A 6295-nucleotide genomic window follows, 5' to 3' on the forward strand; every position below is an offset into this window, starting at 1 on the left:
TTGATTCCTGGATCCAGTTGAAATGTTCACCACATGAGATGTTCTACCAATGCCACTACACAAATATAGCTGTTTAACCAGTAGCATGTATTTTCCTGACCCAAGGATTTTTATATCGATATTATTTGGCAATGAGTCGTACTTTTGTTATTTTGCGCTCACTTACACTCACTGCTTTTATTAAGGATACATTAACTGATGCATATATTTTTGCATTTTAATCATATAATCTTCCTGTGGTTCTAAGTAGTCCACAAAGTATCTTTTTGCAGACCTGTCACTCGCATCTCACCGTCTAGATCACTTTTGCCCAGTTTTCATGGAGATGGCTCAGTTTGTGATCGTGTTAACTTCGTGTTAATCTTTCACAGCAAGTGGCCCAATAGCAGCTCAGAGCAGATAATGGAAATAGGAAGAAGAGTGATTGAAACTATGAAGAAAATAGAAAAGGCAGAGAAGTGTAACATTTTAGATTTGTGTTGCTATCTGAAAATAATACAAACCCTCTAGCCAATTAAATTGCATTATTTACCATGACTGTGATTTATTTCATATGGTTTCTGTATGATGAGTCTGTGTCTCCTACTTTTCTACTTTTCTCTGTCATGTTTGAAATGTCCTCTCTGTGTGATATGCACACACACACACAAGCTCATACATCTCTACATATGTATAATATGGTATAGCAGTTTTGAGGAAAGGAATAGCAGAAGCGCTGAGCACCTGCAGGACTGAAAGTAAACTGATGACCGTGGCAGGATACCGTCCGCAGGCCATATGCAGCATACTGAAGCCTACACACACACATACATGGCTCGGTTAAAGGTTCTGGTGTGGAGATGGAGTGTATCTGATTATTGCGACAGGCAGTGAATAAAGATGTTTGGCTGCTGAGCCATGGCACAGCTTCTCAAGCTAACAGCAACACACACCAGACACACTCAGCAGACTTTAGTGTTCTAATTGGAATGCCTTGGATAGACTGTGTAGAATATGCAAGCAGAATGTGGAGAATGTGTGGTATGTACCGTGTTCATCGTTAAATAGTCTACAACGGCAAGAGATAATCATTTGAGCTAGTGATGATTATATTTATAGTAATGCTGATGGATGGACTTCCATGGCATGCACTGTTTCCAAGCAAAAAAAACGATGATATTGACACAGAGGTCAAGTTCTGCGGCCCACCCACTGTTGTCTTAAAGGAGTCATATTATACCCTATTTCTACAAGTTAATCTAGTTCCCTGGTGTCCTAATGAAATGTCTGTGACATGCTTTGGTCAAAATACCATAAGGATGAAGCACAATAGCAGTTCATAACTGTTCAATAACCCTGCCAAAACAGCCCTGTTCAGAACAGTCGGTTTTGAGTGCCTGTCTCTTTAAATGCAAATGAGACACAGGTAATCCACCCACTTCTTCCGGGAGGTGTGACGACGCCGGCACGCTCATGCTACCATGACAACAACTGAGCGTGAACCCTGGGAGAAACATGGCTGCAGGAGGAAACTTTGCTGTCCAACCTTAAATGTTTGAACCAGAGTCAGACCCTGAACAAGAAGGAGCTAGCGAATAAGTTGCTCAATGTAGACTGCAACAAGACGTTTCTGAATGGTGAGTTATGATCTTTATTTTACTTTTTTCTTAAAAATGTGTATGTTTGTACGTCGGTAAATACGGTCGCTGACTAAATACGGTCGACCGCTGACCGCTCTATGTGTAACTCACTGCTTATAAAAATCTAGATGTGTTGAGTAAACATAAGTAGCATGCTATTCCCGTTACACGAGTAAATTTCACAAGTCCGCAATGTTTTTTCGGCAGCTACGAGTGGGAATGTAGCACTTTTATTCTCAGCTACGCCATAATAATGTTAACTGTTACGTCATTATTTTGTCCGACATCTAACTCACAGCCATACACTTTTCACGTGTGTGCGGGCTGGGGCGACTGTCTGCCAGCTCCGTATCCCCCATAGTAATGTCTGTTTATCCGTTTGTACTGCGTTTCAACATAATGCACTAATTCCAATTAATAACGTTACATCGTTGCACATGCTGACCAGTCGTTATTGCTAAAAACATATTCAAATAAAAAAAACCGTTAAACTGATATGTTCCCTTTTTCCCCTCTGGTTTAGGTGTGTACCTATGTTTAGATGCATAACAATGCATACAGCGCCTGAGAATGTCTGCTTGTTGAATGAAAATGTAACTATTCAGTCATATTATCAGTCATCAAACGTCACTTAACCTTTCACATTTACAGGTTATAAGAAGACTAAATCAGCTTCAAAACTCACCTTCCTGCATGGCAGACCACCCTGGCCTCGTACCAGTGTGCATTCTAACTTCAGAATGCACTAAATATCTACAGAGCCTTTACGTCTGAGGGGAATAGAACAGTAAGTGTTTTTTTTTTTTTGCATACCGTAAAATATCAAATAATAGCCGGGCGTTTATTTGTTTGTTCCAACCACTTAACAGACCAGGCCTTTGTTTTGGACAGGCGTTTAATTGAGACCCGGCTATTATTTGGTAATATACGGTATAAATTCTGTTATTGTAATAAAAATATGAGTAATGAAATAAATTCAATTTTCCACTTTGTTACATTGCTTATTTTTCTTTTTGAAAGGCAGTTTGACAATTGTTAAAATGTTACATATCAAACACTAGGAAAGATACATTTCTGCAAAAAAATCAATTTGCAAGAACACAGTTTATTAGCAACATCTACACCTAGGTCTATGACAATCTTGCTGCTCATAAATGGTGGAAATACAAATTAGATATTGTGCAGGAATTTATGTTTTGTACTTTTGGATACTCATCCCACTCCTACGAACCTGTCTCTTGATGATCATAATTCTTATGTCTACATGTCAAACACTGAAAGTACAGAAAACAGCTTATATAATTTTATAAATACAAGTACAGCAAACAACACACAACTATTCAAAAAGTTACTGAATGTACAAGTAGTTTTTATTGCCTGTTGTTAAACAGTAGGTAATATAAATATTTACAAAAAAATAAGGTAAATCAAAAACTATGTCTAAATATAAATGTATAACTAAATATATCCACTCTGTTCAGCCGTTACAGATACTTGGCATATAGGAGCTTTGAGAGCTGGTGTTGGGGCTTTCTGGGCTGAAGAGTTTGTGGCACTGCCCAGCTGTGTGGTGCTGCGTATACGGATGGAGTTCCCCGGCACTCGAGGCATCTACGTGGGGTTCAGACCGGCCCTTGACTGAACCTTGTCACATAGTGGTCCATCACCTCCTTCTTGTCCAGCGTTTCTAACTGCGCAGAGAGCACCTCAGGAATGGAGATCTTCAAAACCTCATCTGCGTATGAACCAGGGTCCTGAAAAACCTTCTCAAACACCAGGTCCAAGATGTCATCCACCTAATCTGCAATTAGAAAAAGTGAAATATTGTGCGTACTTTATCGTGTTTTATCGTATATTTATTAAAAACAAAACTAGAAAAAGCCATAGACACTGGTTAATTATATTTTATTTATTTTACAAGTATTTTTTAATGTCTGTTTCATTTTTCTGTGTGATTTCAATAAAAAGGTTTAAAACTTACGAAAGGTTGGTTGCTCCTTCACTGGCTTTGCTGTGTATTCTCCTCCTTTCTTCCACTTTGGAAATGAAGCCTGAACAGTGGCTCACCAGCTGAGGTTGTTGCCTGTGGACGGTCTGTATTTTCATTGAAGTGCAGGGCTGCCAGGTATAGTCTTGGGAGGAAAAATAATACAATGCTAAATAAGAATGCGAGCACATTGTACACATTGCAAAAAATATTCAGAAAATGGTGATTTATTTTCAAATAAATAGCTGTATTTAGAAAAATGCAGGACTCAAATGTCCTCTGATGATGATTAAAAAATCAATTTGATGAGGAAGAATCTGGCAAATCACAATCCGAGCAAACCCATGCACATCCCTCATTTCACATTAGATTTTAGTAAGTGAGCAAAAACGTACACATTTGCGAAGCAACTTTTGTGTGTCCGTGTCTGCATATAACTAACGTTAATCGTAGCACAGCAGGCAGGGAACCCCTGTATCCGACTCCAAAACTAAGTAGTGATTGCTTTACTGCAGATAACGTTTTGGTACTCTCAGATCGGGTCTCTCATGCCAGCAGCTAACACTACACACGTAGTTACATGAATACTAACACAAAGGAAGTCTTTAGCCTCCTTTAGTACAACATGATAATAAATTAACGCAGCCCACCGTCCGTGAACAACTGAGACCATTTCATACCGTCTGCTCGGCCGTGAGCATGTGGAGGAGACGGTCTCCCATGCGTATTCACGTCGGAGAAGTTGTTCGCGGACGGTGAGCTAGCTAGCTAGCTGCTCGGCCTTGAACATGCTAGCCAGCTAGCTAGCTAGCATGTTCACGGCCGAGCAGTTGTTCACCGGCCGATTAGAAGCGATCATATATGAATATCCTAATTCATTTTCTCAATTCAGTGCCATGTTTTAAAAGACTGCTTATTAACATTACAGTGAATCATATGACCAGTAAGCCCAACGTTGCAAATTAACGTTAGTTCAGCCTCATATCTACATCAACGGTTAGCGTTAGCTCATGTGCTAAACGGCCAAAGTAACACAAACGAAACTGTTTTTTTTAAATACTTACACGGACAGTGGGTATGGATCCATCTTCTAGGAACAATCTCGTTGCCAGTCCAGCTTTATACTGACCCTGGTTGCTGAAACAGTCCGGCGTGAAGTGACTGGCACAGACAAAAACACTTTTGCTCACTGAAGCTGGGACGTTTCCCTGAAAAATAAAATTTAGCCACTTCGCTCTGATATCCTCTTTGGTAGGGAAGCGATGACGGGAAACATGAGTATCCATGCATCTCATGACATAGCAGGAGTGCTTGGCTTTCGGGTTGTACATGGTAGCGGTCAGGCTGTCGCGTACGAGTGAGGCGAGAAAATGGCGGATCATCGTTCAGGTAGCCGGCGTAATGTGGGAGGAGATATCCAGCATGAGGGTGGGAGTATTCAAATCACCCGCTCTGTTACGTAACAGCGCGGGTGAAATCCAACTGGCTCCTTTAGAGACACATTTTCTGACTGCGTCCGTTTACAAAACATTGACTTAGTGGTCAAAAATCATTCTTAAGGGGTGGGGAGGCACTCCAGATATGCAAATACACACACTAAAGCAACGAAAAAGTGAGTTTTGCATAATATGTCTCCTTTAAGAAATCCTAAAGGAAACCCTCAAGCATGTAAACACTTTTAAGTGGACCCTGAAACTAAAAGTATAAACCTGAAAACAAGCATAAAATAACATATGAAATACAAAGGGACTCTGTAGCACTTACCAGGCATCTCTTTTTTAATGGCAATACGTGAGGGGATCAGTGGCGGTTCTAGACCAGTTTTAATAATAGGGGGGCCAGGTTGGGGCCGGCTTTTTTGTTAGGGGGCACGTACAACCCGGGAAAAAAAGATAAATCCCTCATTCAGACAAAACAGTGTTTATAATTTCAGCAATTTTGATTGGGTAGTAAACTGCTGAGACACTTTATTTCAGCCTTTCCCTTCAAAACAAAATCATTGCAAGAGATCTGTCATTGTATTATTGATGCAGACTCCCTGTCAGGGGGGCCACAGGGGGGTCCAGACTCAGAGTTACGGGGGCACTGGCCCCTGTGGGGCCCCCCCCCCCCCCCCAGAACCGCCCCTGGAGGGGATTGTAACGTGATGTGAAATATTAGACCTTTCTGTCTCTCTTGGTTGGCTATACAAGCCTGTGGACTATTTGATTAATTTGTTTAATGGTACTGGACTGTGGATTTCTTTATGAAGGACTCGATTCAGATTTTCTGCAACAGTCCAAGAGATGCTACTTGATGTACGTTGTCGAGTGCCTCGTCTCAGTACATCAAAATATGGCACATACGACATAATAATTATCACTGGAAAGATGCACGTAAGAGACTCTACTGTGAGGATACCATTATGTTAACGAGGGTGATTGTAAACCTTTGAGAATCTCAGAAATCCTGTCTGCATTGTCTTCTGTGATTATTTATCATGTTTTCAAGGCTTAAGGACAGCAATTATGAAGAATTTGATGTAGGCTTATTAATGAAAGTGGGTTGTCTACCACTATGAGGCACTAAACTCAGGAACGGTCACGTTCTGTTTGTTTTTATTCTCAATATCTGCTGAGGAAGGGACTAAAACCTTAAATCTAATATCACAGCATGTAAACATGGAGCACTACAAGATTCATGAGAATCA

The 6295-nt window shown here is 40.5% G+C and overlaps 2 long non-coding RNA genes across 2 annotated transcripts; one reads left to right on the top strand and one right to left on the bottom strand.

Annotated features, from left to right (window-relative positions):
• Nucleotides 1–1204: 1204 nt before the first annotated feature.
• Nucleotides 1205–3503, top strand: LOC115572019 (uncharacterized). Its single transcript, XR_003982018.1, has 3 exons — nt 1205–1616; nt 2271–2406; nt 3101–3503. It is a non-coding gene; the product is annotated as an uncharacterized LOC115572019 (long non-coding RNA).
• LOC115572018 (uncharacterized) lies at nt 2705–5245 on the bottom strand. The gene is made up of 3 exons (XR_003982017.1): nt 4671–5245; nt 3601–3751; nt 2705–3420 (listed from the first exon to the last, which is right to left on the bottom strand). It is a non-coding gene; the product is annotated as an uncharacterized LOC115572018 (long non-coding RNA).
• Nucleotides 5246–6295: the final 1050 nt, after the last annotated feature.

Source organism: Sparus aurata, chromosome 21 (assembly GCF_900880675.1).
Source record: "Sparus aurata chromosome 21, fSpaAur1.1, whole genome shotgun sequence".
Taxonomy (NCBI): domain Eukaryota; kingdom Metazoa; phylum Chordata; class Actinopteri; order Spariformes; family Sparidae; genus Sparus; species Sparus aurata.